The following is a 14702-nucleotide window of genomic DNA, read 5'->3' as shown; positions in this document are numbered from 1 at the left end:
AGCCAAAACCCTCCAATGAATCCTCATTTTCCTCACTATAAAAAACAAAATCCTTTTCTGTGCTCAGCTGTGAAAACCTGCAATGCCCTACACGATGGCTCTCCCTGTCTCCACCCCTCACCCCCAATTCTATCCTTTGCTGACTTGCCATGCCTTGAACTCACCAGGCATGCTCATGTCTCGGCCCTTTGCACTGGCTGCTCTCTGCCTGGAATGCTGTGCCTTCGGATATCCTCAGGCTTGCCCCTTACTTCCTTCAAGTTTCTGCTCAGTTGATCATGACCTACCATGACCACCTTCCCATCCCCCAGCACTCTACACTTTCCTTAACTTGCTTTATCCCCACCTCCCCGCCCCCCCCCCCCATTACTTACTACAGTGCTTATCTAGGTTTATTGTCTGTTTTCCCACCAGAGCAGGGCCTTGGTCTTTTGCTCATTGAGGGATCTGGGAGTCTAGAATGGCACCTGGCACAAATTAGATGCTCAGTTGATTGCTGAATGAATGAATGGATGGATGTTCTCACACACTTTAATCAAAGGCTCTCTTTTGCTCTCACTTGTGCTACTCACTTGGTACTTACCATATACTGTTGTGTATTTTTCTGGGTGCCCCTATTATCCAACTAGCTATATTATGTATTCCCATAACCTCCAAGTGCTCTGTACAAAATTAGCATTTAACAAATATTTGATGATGAAATATCAGTGTAGTGCCTTTCTCTTTCACAGTAGACACAGTAATATTTTTAAAAATATTCATTTTTGACATTCTGCTTAGAAAAGAAACTCTAGAAGGAAATTTTAGAAGAAAAATTTAGAATATGTAATTTTTAATTTAATTTTTTAAAATGTTTATTTATTGTTGAGAAAGAGAGAGAGTGAAAGAGCACGCAGGCACAAGTGGGGGAGCGGCAGAGACAGAGAGGGAGACACGGAATCAGAAACAGGCTCCAGGCTCTGAGCTGTCAGCACAGAGAGCCCGATGGGGGACCCGAACTCAGGAACAGTGAGATCATGACTTGAGCTAAAGTCAGATGTTCAACTGACTAAGCCACCCAGGCGCCCCTAAATTAATTTTAAAAGGATGAAGTATTTTCTACACACACACACACACACACACACACACACACACACACACACCCCAAATCCATGTCATGCTCTGAAAAGAAAATATTTGCTTAGTGACTTTCATCTTTCATGGCATCTTATAACCTGAAGACATTCTTGAGAGTCAAGCACAAGGTAATGTTTTGATAGTTAGGTAATATGAAACACAGAACATATTTAAAAAATTTTTTTAACGTTTATTTATTTTTGAGACGGAGAGAGACAGAGCATGAACGGGGGAGAGTCAGAGAGAGGGAGACACAGAATCTGAAACAGGCTCCAGGCTCTGAGCTGTCAACACAGAGCCCGACGCGGGGCTCAAACTCACGGACCACGAAATCATGACCCGAGCCGAAGTCGGCCGCTTACCGACTGAGCCACCCAGGCGCCCCCAGAACATATTTTAAATGATAGTTACGAGTTGGGAATTTATGCAACATGTGACAAAAATAAAAGGTTAATGTCACGTAGGTTTTATGTCACAATTTTTGATCTAATAATAGAAAGTTGTAGCTGGGGGGTATTCAACTCATGAAGAAAATGCATTTTAAAAAACAACTTACCTATCTATATTCACATTATGCAGGTATTTAAAGTGTTCATTTACATGAACATTTGAGCCTATCTCTCTATATTGTGCATGTTGTGTTGCATATCCAACGTGTGCTTCTGAAAAACAGTTTAGACAGCTTTCTAAATAAGCTGCAGACGGGCGCCTGTGTGGCTCAGTCGGTTAAGCATCTGACTTCGGCTCAGGTCATGATCTCCCAGTTGGTGGTTTTAAGCCTCACGTCAGGCTCTGTGCTGGCAGCTCAGAGCCCGGAGCCTGCTTCGGATTCTGTGTCTCTCTCTGCCCCTCCCCTGCTCACACTCTGTCTGCCTCTCTCAAAAATAAACAAATATTAAAAAAATTAAATTAGCTGCAGATTTTTTCCTCACCTTGACTGCTGCACATGCATAACTTCCTCCATGAGGATTGAACGGGAAGCTCTGTAAACAGACTCCTGCACGACTTAGGGTAACTTCTTAATCGATTATTCGTCTAATTTAACCGTAAAACTTTAATATGACCATGTAAATGAAAAAAACATGTACAGTAATATATTAGTACTCAGAAGATACCATTTAAAAAAGAGAAGCACATTTTCTTTGGTATGTATTTGGTATTTTCCATGGCATAATGTCCACTTTACATTGCTAAGTATGTAAAGGTCCTCCCCACCCCTTTTTTTCAAACAGCATGGTTACCCAAATTTCATTTCTCTTTGTATTATTCTCTCTGGGTATTTACTTTCAGATTGTTTTATCTACATGATATATGCTGTAACAGAAAATAATAAGGGTATCATGTGACATATGAAGTCAGACAAACATGTAAAACAGTAAAACAAAAAAGCCATCTTGAGGTCTATGGATAAAAGCAGCTCCAAACATATCTAGTAAATATTAATCTTTTAAGTGTGATCACACCCAGAGAAAAGGGCTTGGCTTCCATGGAGCTCTCCAATCCTAAGATTCTCACAGATCTGGTGAATCAGAATACAGATAGGAAGAATAAAGCGACCTATTTCTAAATGTATTTCTTTGCACTTCTAGGAAATGCCAGAGTTAAATCTAAATATAGCAGCATGCATTTTTATTTTAAATCCGGGAAGAAATACTTCCAAATCAAAACCACATGAAAATAACTTTTACGCTCAGTAGTCAGGAGGAAAAAAATGTGATTTTTTTTTTTGTGGGTAATAGTTGTCTATACATGGAAAGAGTTACTTCTAAGTTTTAAGACAGTTCTCACAGGAAAAGAAAATCCTAGTATTCTACTTCCCAGGTTATGTCTAGTTTAAAAAACTAAAATTTTCTCTAGTTTAAAAAACTGAAGTTTTCTAACTTTCATTGCCGTGAATTTTAACTTTGTAACAACTTTGACAAACACAAAGATTTTTAAATTTAATCTCTCAAAATGGCATCCAGGTTTCTCCAGTTCTGTTTATTGAGAAATGATTTTTTTTAAAGATTTTATTTTTAAGTAATCTCTACACCCAACGTGGGACTCAAACTCACGACCCTGAGATGACTGAGCCAGCCAGGTGCCCTGAGAAATGATTTCTGAAAAAAAAAAAGAAAATTATAAACTACCCTATTTTATTTTCACAAAACTATCAGTTATACTGCACTGAAACTAAGCTTATTCAACAACTATGGCTTTTTTTTTTTTTTTTTTTTAATTCAGAGGAAATGCTTAGGACTTGAAAACGTACTGCTAAAAATACACTGATGGGGGTGGCCATAACACTGTAAAATATTTTCTAAGGAGCACTAAAAACTCTAAAAACTGAAGAAACCAGATAAGCTGATTTATCTTCTTAAAAAGTACAAAAGGAGGGGCGGCCTGGGTGGCTCAGTCCATGAAGCATCTGACTTTGGTTTCGGCTCAGGTCGTGATTTCAGTTAGTGAGATCGAGCCCCACGATGGGCTCTGTGAGGACAGGGTAGTGCCTGCTTGGGATTTCTCCCTCTCTCACTCTCTCTCTCTGCCTCTACCCCCCCCACTCATGATCCCTCTCTCTCTCTAAATAAATAAACGTTAAAAAAAAAAGTTCAAAAGGGGTCATTTTGAAATATACTGCAAGCAACTTTTATGGGTGGTTGATTCTAATACGTACAATAGCAGCCTTATTACTCCTTAGTTATGGTCAAGATATTTACGGACCACATAACAAATTTTGAGATTCTCTCCAGCGTGACACTTACCACAAGATTTTGAAATTCTTCATCTCCCCAACTTAGGCTTCCCACTAATAAGCAGTGATAGAGTTGGTTCTCAATGGGCAAAGGGGGAGAATTCAAGTTAGTTCTTGCAGCCTTGCATGAAGAACTCATGTGCTACCTCAGAGTGTTCAGTAAGCAGCATGCGGCTCAAGAGCTATAGATCTCAGCCCTGGTGAACTCAAAAACCCACAGGGCGAGTGTTTCATGATCTTTTACTCCTGTTGCCTATCAGGGCTAAGCCTTTTGGAACAGTCAAAAAGGAAATAAAAATTCCTTTTGACATGTTACCTTACTGGCCACACTTAGTAAATGTGCCTTATGTTCAACCTTACAGTATGGCCTCTTTAAAAGAATGTTTCCTTAAAGTGAATCACACTTTGAACATTTCATTTTTTAATGTTTATTTTTGAGGGAGACAGAGCGTGAGTGGGGGAGGGGCAGAGAGAGGGAGAGAGAGAGACAGAATCCAAAGCAGACTCCAGGCTCTGAGCTGTCAGCACAGAGCCTGATGGAGGCTTGAACCCACAAACCGTGAGATCATGACCTGAGCCGAAGCCGGATGCTCAACCGACTGAGCCACCCAGGCGCTCCTGAACATTTTAAGTACTTCCACCCCAAATCTGTACTTCTAATTACTGTGCTTATATTGACATTCTAAGCACGGGTACAACTTGAGCTGCACCGTATCATGCTTAATTAAGGTCCTAAGTGTTCTTTTTCCCAATTAGGATTTTTTTTAAGTGAAAGATATGATTCATAATCTCTGATTGCTACCAAAGATAGAGCTAAAACGGTCCCCATGTTTGACTCACCTTACTGTGCAAATAAAAACCGAGTTATCTGCAGAAGGGGCAGAATAAGAGCTCTGACCTAGAATTTATCACCGTAAGAGATTCTGGTGTTTTTGGTCGCAGTTTTTATTTATCACCAAAAACACTACTTTTCCCTAGTCCTTCTACTGAAATCAAGGTCATCCAATTTTAATATATTAAAATGTTCAGTAGGCAGTCATCTGTCAATTAAATCTATACACGGGCTTAATACTGATGGCAAAATGTATGATGCATGGGTCTACAGTATACATTCAAATCCCAGCTCTGACCCTTAGTAATGGAACCTTGGGTAAGTTATCTACCCTTTGTAAACCTCAGTTTCATTATCTCTACAGACAAAACCTATCTCCAGGGTTACTATGAGAATTTAATAATATTAAAACATCAGGGCTGGAAATAATGTTAAGGTTTAACAAATATTATTTCTCTTTCCCCCCTATTCTCTTCCTTGTGAAAATGTTCCAACTACAGGTGAGGACAGAAAACATAATTTCTGATGATACAAAGAAGCATCCTGGATTTTGGTTGAACTGAGATAAGCCTTTGCTAGAAAGACAATACTTTTCATACCTCATTCCCTCACATTTTCACATTCACCCTTTTTATTTCAGGTAATAGAAGTGTTTAATGTGTTTGCAAGACAGCCAAAGAACCCACAAAACCAGAAAATGTTCAATTTTACAACTTTATTAAAAATTTATCATCAAGTCACAACCATATGAATTAAAGTTGATAAAGATTAAGGGGAAGGGGAACCTGGATTTAAGATCTAGTACAGTGAGGTCTCAGGATCTTTTCCTGATTGGATGCAATGTGAGGTGAAGAAAAAAAACAGATCAAAGCCCCCACAGCCGCTTCCCCCCAAGACCTCTTTCTTCTCCTTTCCCATACAACACACGGACAGCCCCGGAACTCTCCTGAACTGCACTACAAATGGGCAAGCCGTCCCCAGCAGAGCCACATCCTGGGCTCCAACTTCCACAAAGTGAGGTACCACTTACAAGGTCTCCACGTTAGGGCTTTCCTTTAAAGTCCACACCCCATTCCTTTCCTGTCAGCTCTCCCACTTCTCCACACTAATTGAACAACCCTTCCCCCTCGCTGTATTTTCCACTTCTACTATAGATCATACTGACCACGGAGAGATGGATCCTCTATGTTAGCTTAATTCACATTGCCTCATTATAGTCAAGTCCCATTTCTGGTACCCCCCCCCCCTCCATCTGATACATTCCACAAATTGACTCCTTTTCTCCTTAAACTCCAAGCCTTTTGCCTCCACCCCTAACAAATGACCTTGCTATCTTTCCAGTGGAGACCACAGACATCTATTTTGAATCTTATCATCTACCCCGTTCTTTTTCTCGAATTTCACCTATTACTTATTCTGTAGGCAGGTTGAGGAACACAGGACCTTATGAGAAGGTGAATGAACGTCACTCAAAGAATGCAGAAAGGCGTGGCTGAAGGGAGCACTACACATTTCCATTTGGTCTTGTCTGAATCTTTAAAAAATGATTTTCCCGGGGCGCCTGGGTGGCTCAGTCGGTTAAGCATCCGACTTCAGCTCAGGTCATGATCTCACGGTTTGTTGAGTTTGAGCCCTGAGTCAGGCTCTGTGCTGACAGCTCGGAGCCTGGAGCCTGCTTTGGATTCTGTGTCTCCCCCTCTCTGCCCCTCCCATGCTCACACTCTGTCTCTCAATAATAAATAAACGTTAAAAATTAAAAAAAAAAAAATGATTTTCCCAATACTTCCTTTCTCCCTCCTCAGCCCATAATCTGCTTTTTCTCATCACCCCCAGAGATCAGAATGTATAAGGCACTGTTGATCTCAACCAATCTCAAAAACCTTTCCTTTTGGCTCCTATCATTTTACTCTACCTGGACTGTCAAACATTTTTAGTCAACAAATGTTTACCGAATGCCTGGCTTCTCTGGTTTTTAAAAGAATGTTTATTTATTTATTTTGAGAGAGAGACACAGCAGCATACAGGCAGAGAGAGAGAAAGAGAGAATCCCAAGCAGGCTCCACACTGTCAGCACAGAGCCCAATGACGGGCTCAATCCCATGAACCCGTGAGATCATGACATGAGTCGAAATCAAGAAGGGGACACTCGACTGCCTGAGCCACCCAGGCACCCCATGCCAGGCTTGTTTTAAATGCTATGCTGAAGGGTTAGAATAAGTCAGTGAACAGGTTAAGAAAAAATTTAAAATTTCTTGGTCCCACTCCAGAATCTCTAGGTGACTATTTTGCACACTCAAGTTTGGGATAAACATGATAAAGTGGAGATACTCTCCTTAGCCCCAGTAATTTCAGATACAATTTTTAAAGCTACTGTCTTCCATAGAAAATACAGTATTTTAGGAGCACCTGGGTGGCTCAATCGGTTAAACATCTGACTTTGGCTCACATCATGGATGCTTTGTGGGTTCAAGACCCTCGTCGGGCTCTGTGCTGACAGCTCAGAGCCTAGAGCCTGGAGCCTGTTTTGGATTCTGTGTCTCCCTCTCTCTGCCCCTCCCCCACTCACACTCTGTCTCTCTCTCAAATATAAACATTTAAAAAAAAAATGCAGTACTTTGCAAATAGTCCAAGGCAGTGTGCAAGTAACATCTGTAGTTGCCACAAATGTTTAGATGTTATTTTTATTGTGGTAAAATACATGATGTACTGTCTTTGAGTGTCCAGCTCAATGGCCTTCTGCCCATTCACACTGCTGTGCCATTGCAGCTATTATCCAACTCCAGGATTTTTCATCAACCCACCTTTAAATTCTTTCCCCATTAACTCATTTTTTATTAACCAAGAACAAGTCTCATGGTTAACTTCATGGCCCCCACCCCCATTCTCTTCTCTTGCTTTCCTACCCAGCTAACATTTCAAGGTTCATTTTAATTGTCCCCTGAAACCACCTTTAAGTCCTAGTTTCTCTCTGCTGTCACATGTGGGGGTGAGGGGTGGGGTGGGGTGTAAAACTCCAGTCCTGGTCAAACCAATCCCCTGCCCGCTCTTGGCTTCCCTTGTAACAGCTGGATATTGCTGGCAAAAAACTACACAACTGGATGGACCGGTTTCACTTCAAATTCAGAGGCGAGGCACAGCCAGGCAGTCCTGTGTACAGCAATCCTACCTCGCTTCCCAGGGACTTAGTTCACAATCCTGCTGTCCAAGGTCATGCACACCCCTTCTTCCTCATTGCTGGTCTTGACTCAGACTTCACTGAGAACACAGATCATAAAGCCATGTATTCCATCCCCAATTTATAAGCGTCTTTGCGCTGTGCCCATATTCTCTGCCTCCTCTCCTGCCACCCTGCAAGTCGTCTTACTCCTGTCAAAGGCAAACCCTCTTGTGTTTTGAATAGCTTCTCACCTTCTCAACAATTCTGCTCCTTTGGTAGTCTTATCTCTCTTCTGTTAGTCACTCCCTCCCTCTTAAATATTCCCATTAGTCTATTTAAAAATGCTCTTCCATTCCCCGCCATTTAAAAAGAAGCACTTCTTCAACCCTCCCTCCCTCTCCAGCCACTGCTGTGCTGTCACTCTCCAGACTTTACAGCAAAACTTCCCCCAAAAGCGGGCTACGGTCACCCCATCCCATCCTCAGTGCATTCTGATTTGGCTTCCATCCCCATATGCCACTGAAACTCCTTGTCAAACAGCCACCTCCATGTTGACAAATCCAAGCGGTCATTTCTCTATCCTCAGTGTTCTCAGGAGAATTTGGCAGAGAAGACCATTCTCTCTTGAAAAGAATAATCCATTCTTCCCATTTAATGGCCCTCTCAGTCTCTTTTGTCCAACCTTTAGCCACTGGAAGCGTTTTAGGGTTCGATGTTAAGACTTCTATGATGACAAATGATCTCAACTAGTTCCATGACATACTATTCGTATGCTAGTGACTCCCACAGTTTATGTCCACTCCCATCAGCTCAATTTGAAGATTCACTGCCTACTTGACCTTCCATTCGGAGGTCTTGCAAGTATTTCAAAAACATAACAGGTCCCACACAGAACTCGTTACCCACCCTTCCTACCTGTTCCTCTTCCAGTCTTCTCCAACCAGCAAATGGCACCATCGGCCACCAAAGCTTAGGCTAGAAACTTGAAGGCCTCCTTGATTCCTCCGTCTCTACAGATAACTCATTAAGCCAATACTTCTGATTCCACCTTCAAAATACATCTGAATCCCACCATCTACCCTGCACTATCCCCACTGCCACTGTGTTTGCTTAGATACCATCAGTCTTGAGCCGGCTACTGCAATAGCCTCCCTGTCTACTTCCCCTCTTGCTCCATACAGCAGCAGTGATCTTTAAAAACAAAAACAGGGGCGCCTGGGTGGCTCAGTCGATTAAGCGTCCGACTTCAGCTCAGGTCACGATCTCACGGTCCGTGAGTTCGAGCCCCGCGTCGGGCTCTGGGCTGATGGCTCAGAGCCTGGAGCCTGCTTCCGATTCTGTGTCTCCCTCTCTCTGCCCCTCCCCCATTCATGCTCTGTCTCTCTCTGTCTCAAAAATAAATAAAAACGTTAAAAAAAAAATTAAAAACAAAAACAGCAGCTCAGTCGTTAAGCATCTGACTCCGGTTCAGGTCACGATCTCACGGTTTGTGAGTTCAAGTCCCACATCAGTTGGGCTGGAGCCCTGCATTGGATGAGCCCCACTTCTCTCTCTGCCCCTCGCTCACTTGCACCCTCTCTCTCTAAAACAAAAACAAAACCAAAAACCCACCAAATAATAACCACTGTCCCAATGAAAGCCCTTCAATAGCTTGTTATTTTGAATAAAACAAAACCCCAAACTCCTGGTACAGCCGAATACAGGAGGCCCTAGAAGATCTCTCAACTCTTATTTCATTCTCCTCTTGCTTCTCTCTAACACCCATGCCCTTCTGGGCCTTCCAGGTCTTTGCACTTTGTTCACAGGTTAGGACTGTCTCCCCAGCTTGCACACAGCGAGTAGTACAAGCTCATGTTTCAAGCCTCAGCTCAAGTATCACTCTCTAAAGGGATGCCCCTTGACTCTCACTAGCCAAAAGTCATTCCCCACAACACATTCTTATAGATCTACCAGCTTAACTTTTTACTGTTTTTCTAATCTCCAATTATCATGATTATTTGTGTTTAACTTACTTCCTGTCTTCCCCACTATACTCTAAATTCCATGAGGGCAGAGATTTTGTCTGCCTTGAATCCCACCAAAGGCCACTTTATTATGTTTTAAGTTAACGAATTTATTTTAAAAGTAATCTCTGCACCCAATGTGGGGCTTGAACTCACAACCCTGGAATCAAGAGTCACATGTTCTACTGACTGAGCCAGCCAGGCACCCCCCACTAAAGGCTACTTTAAAATGAAGAAGCTAGTCCGGCACCTGGATGGCTCAGATTCGTTGAGCGTCCAACTCTTGATTTCAGCTCAGGACATGATTTCATGGTTTGTGGGTTTGAGTGGGATTCTCTGTCTCCCTTTCTCTCTCTCTGCCTCTCCCCTGCACATACTCTACCTCTCACAAAATAAATATTTAAAAAATAAAAATAAAACGAAGACGCTCCTCCTCCTAAGCAGGTTTTAGATTTCTTCTCAAGCTTTACTGGGTTTTAGTCAAAGAATATAATTACTCTGGCATTTACCATGAAACACAAAGGGAGAAAAAGCACACTGGACAGTCAAAGCCTAGACCTCCACCCGCCCACTAGTCTAGACTGGACACGGACTGCACACAGGTGCTTAAGAGTTGCTCCTTATAAAAATGTTCAAACGTGGAAGGAGAGAGAAATGTGCGCATAAGATAACATAATTTTGACATCTGCATCACAAAAGTTTTTAACCATTCCCCCTAGCAGTTATTAAACACAACAGTGACTAAAGAAATAAAGAAAGGAAAGCACAGAACAAATATACACGGCTCTTGCTCCAGAGAAGTTAATGATTTTTATCGCTTAGTTTCCTCCCATTTTGGCCAGGTCAGCTATTCATCACCTGCTCTGGATGTTTCTTCCTGACCTTCCGTGTCCTGAAAGCCTCCTCTGTTCTTAAAAGGTCTCATGTTTAGAGCCACTTCACCATCCTACTTCCCAAAACCCAAAAGATATCCTCCGAATTCAAAATTCTGAAAAGAATCCTTTCCCCCAAGAATTTATTTCTAGGTCCCTCCCCCACCCCCGAATCTTTTCTACCCTATTCCTCATTTCTGTATCAATCCTAGATTCAATTCTATTTTTGTTGCACAGCTGTCTGGACTAAACTAGATGGCCCAGCTAGACCTAGAAGCCTGTATGTTATATAACTTTTCAGCAGAAGGAGATACACATTTGAAAACGTACTGAGATTTTAAAGTCTTAGAATACCTAAACCTTCTTTCTGTAAGAAAAGGTTCAATAATTTGATAAATGGCAGCTAGAGGAGAAAAAAGAACGAGCAATAAAACTGTTGAAACTCAAAGCGATATGGGCCTCACGTTTCCATTCAAAAAAGAGCCAGCAGCACAGCACGCGGTATATAGTATAGCGATATTCCAAATGCATATCTGTGTCACAGTGGAATCACCTGGACAGCTGTCGACTAACACAGACTCCTACATATTTGCTGGGTGGGCCAGAATTTCAAAATTGGGCGTTAGGGACAGCAGGAAGTTGAAAGTCAGAAGCTTAAAACAGATTGTGTAACACATTAGATGTTTTGGGGAAACGAACAGTAACAGAAAAACCCTACTGGCCCTAACAAATCATGGGGGGCAAAGGTGAGGTTACAAATCTGTATTTAAACATATCTCGCTCCAGTTGCTTTTGAAACTCGGATTTGGACACCATGTGTGTAAAGCCAAGAACATGGCTTTTGGGATCCAATGTCAATTCTCCCACTTAAAACTGTGAGACCAAGAACAATTTGTGTATCTGGGTGATCCTCTGGTATAAAGAGATAATCAAATCAACACTGCAGGGCTGATATAAATAAGAATTAAAGGACCAGACACACACATGGAGTAGTGTTCAATATATGGTACGGTCTTATTAAAGGGGATAAAACGGCCACTATATAGACTGTTTATAAACACAAGGACACACTTACTGGTGCCCCGATGTTACTTTTATCCACTAGAAATTACTTACTTACTTTCCATCTCTGTGGACTCCTAGGGAGATGAGAGCTTTAGACTTTTTTCCTCCTCCCAATAATCTTTTCAGTAACAAAAACACAGTTAAAACCCACACGCATCTCTTAATACAGACCTACGACACAACAGATAAATACTTAAATGAATGATTTTAAGGCAACACTCTAGGGAGTCAGAGAACGGAGAAGCCTATTATATCGATGAGAAAGAGATGAGCCAAAACGGTGCGGGGGGGGGGGGGGGGGGGGGTTCGTTTTTGTTTTTGAAAGGGAAAGGAAAAAAAAAAAAGTCTAAGCGTTTCAAAGAGAGTTTAATTTTTCGGATCAGAGTTCTGAGAACTGTTTTAAATCACTACCATTTGGAATAATTAAAATGAAAGCCAACAAGATGTTTCAAATCACTGGAACCCATAACCTTTTCACAGTTGGACTACATAAATGTCTCTCCAGGACTGCTTTAAAATAAAGCAACTAAAGAAATAAAACTAACGTAGGGTGCCAATCGAGAACCGAGTCACTAGAAGGCAGACACTGTCCTCGACTCTTTCTTCCTGCAATTTTGTAACCTGGTTTGACTCTACTCTTCAAAACTAACTGGAAGAGGATGAAGGAAAAGCCTCCATGCCCTGCCCTGCCCTCGGCCAGGCCAGGGAAGACAAAGCCGTGCGGTTTTAGGCCCCAGAAGAGCTAACGAGAAGCCCCCTCCCCTCCGAATTTGACCGGAGGGGGGTCTGCGGGCTCAGAGAGGGAACCCGCCGGCCGCAAGGTCCGACCCCAAGCCCCACTTCTTCCCTCCAACACAAGCGCTAAGGAGCAGGACGCCGCCGGCCCCGGTCCCTTCCCGCTCCGGGCCGGCCTCCTCGTCTTTTGGGTCCGGGGGCACGGGGAAGGCCAAGGCTAGGCGGCCCCGGCCTCGGCTCCGGCCCCATTTACAGAATTCTGCACCCCAAGCGTGGCTCCCCGTCGCCCTCGCCCTCCCGGCGCCCGGGCCGGAGAAGCGTCCGCGAAGGGCGCCGCCCGCGCCGCCAGGGAAGATGGCGCCCGCGGAGCAACTGCGCCACCAGCCCTGGCGACGGGCCAGGCCCAGCGCCATCTTAGCGCCTTCCAGCCGCAGCCCCCCCCCCCCCCCCGCCTCAAGATCCCGCATTCGGGGCGACTCGGGGGGCGCGAACCGCGTCGGCCCCGCGCGCTCTCGGCCAAAACAGTGCCGCCACAGCCTCTCGTCTCTTCGGTCCGGCCGCGCGGGCCCGACAGAAAGTGCCTGGGTGGGCCTCGGGTCCTCGGCGCGGCGCGAGGGCTGGTCCGGCCCGGCCGCGGGTCCTCGGCGGAGCTCCGGAGCCAGGCGGCGAGGCGGCCGGGAAGAAACAGTCCCGCCGGCGGGCGCGCGCAGGACCGGGCCCCGGCTGGGACCGGCGGCCGGCTCCGAGCTCTCGCCGCGGCCGCCCGCAGAAGCGGAGGGAAGCAGCAGCCAGGGTGAAAAAGGAACCCGGTCCCTGCCGCCGCCTCCCTCCCCACCCTCTCCCCTCCCCCTCCCGAGACGCGGGGTCCATTTTGCCGAGAAGAAAGAAAATGCGATTCACACCCAAGAGCTTCCGAGAGAGAAAAGAAATGAGGGGGGGAAAACCGAGGGGAGGAGATTGGAAAAGCTTATTTTTCTTCCTCGCCCGCCGTCACTCCTGGCCCTCCCTGCCCCCTGCTCGCGGCCTCGCCGCGCAGTCCTCCCCACGGCGAGCCCCGCTCCCTCCTTCCCGGCTCCCGGCGGCTCCGGGGGGCGGAAAACACACTCACACTCGCGCACACAACTAATTTTAAACCGGCTCAATCAATGAGTCATTAAAAGGCTTCCCTCCCCTCTCCTCCCCACCACCAACCGCCACGCCACCCCCCTTCCCAGGCTCTCTCCCTCTCCCCGCTCCAGAAATTTGCATCCGCGGAAAAGGAAAAAAAAAAAAAAAAAGGCGCCGGGGCCCCCACCCCGCCGAGGCACCCCCAGCCCAGCCCCGCCGCCCCCTGCCCGCCCGCGCCCCCGCCCGAGACACTGAACTTGGTCTTCCCGGGGCCCGGGCGGCGCTGGGAAAGGCATAAACACTCGATTCCCCTTTTCTCCGTGTCCATTAAACATCCACCCACCACCACCATCACCCACCCACAAACCCACCCCCCCCAAAAAAAAACACAGCCTTAGCCAATAGCTCTCTGGGCTGAAACCTAATATCCTGGTTTTGGCAACTCGGTGTTTAATTTGCTCCTCTTTCTTTTCTGTCTGTCTGGAGATAGATCTCCAGCCCCCCCTCCCTCGCTTTCCCCCTCCCCGAAGGAAAGAGGCAGAGGAAGGAGGTTGTGTGTGTTTTTTTTTTCTCCTTGAAATTTTTATCACAAAATTATAATACACTCAAAGGGAAACTCACCGTCATGAAAAAGCAGTGCCTTGTCAACGGGGTTTCTGCGCCATCGCACCAGGGGCGGCGGCGGCGGCGGCGGCGGGCGCGGGGCGCGGGGCGCGGGCGCGGGAGCTCCCGGCCGAGCGGCGCCGGCCACACGCGCTCCGCTCTCTCTCTCGCTCACCCCCGCGCCGGGCGGCGGGCGCCCGCTCCCCGCGCCCGCCCGGCCTTCATGCTCTGCGCCCGGGCAAACCGCTCGCCTGCTCGTCTACCTCCAAACTTCGGTTCTCGCCTAGCAAAAAATGTGGAGATTAGGGGTTTTTTAATTAAAAAAAAATTTTTTTTTTTCCAAAAATCAAGCTCCCAAGCTGTCAATTCCTGTTTCCTTTGGGATTCTTTTTAACTTCAGAAATGTATTGGTTTATTCAAGAAACAGGTTTATTTGGCTTTTTTTTTTTTTTTTTTTTTTTTTTTAAGATCTACAAGA

At 45.2% G+C, this 14702-nt stretch overlaps 1 protein-coding gene and 1 long non-coding RNA gene across 2 annotated transcripts in view; one reads left to right on the top strand and one right to left on the bottom strand.

Moving 5' to 3' along the window:
• The window catches only part of LOC102967226, a 31190-nt gene extending 25765 nt beyond the window's left edge, over nucleotides 1-5425 (top strand). Inside the window, exon 3 of the long non-coding RNA XR_006217654.1 lies at nucleotides 5323-5425. This is a non-coding gene — a long non-coding RNA (uncharacterized LOC102967226). The remainder of the gene's footprint in view (nucleotides 1-5322) is intronic.
• BICRAL (BICRA like chromatin remodeling complex associated protein) overlaps nucleotides 1-14341 on the bottom strand; it is an 81044-nt gene extending 66703 nt beyond the window's left edge. The window contains exon 1 of the mRNA XM_042986378.1: nucleotides 14243-14341. The gene's annotated coding sequence lies outside the window, so the exon portion shown is untranslated. The remainder of the gene's footprint in view (nucleotides 1-14242) is intronic.
• Nucleotides 14342-14702: the final 361 nt, after the last annotated feature.

The sequence above is a fragment of the Panthera tigris genome, chromosome B2, assembly GCF_018350195.1.
Source record: "Panthera tigris isolate Pti1 chromosome B2, P.tigris_Pti1_mat1.1, whole genome shotgun sequence".
NCBI lineage: Eukaryota > Metazoa > Chordata > Mammalia > Carnivora > Felidae > Panthera > Panthera tigris.
Note: the sequence above shows the minus strand (reverse complement) of the source record. Positions and strands in the feature narration are given on the sequence as shown.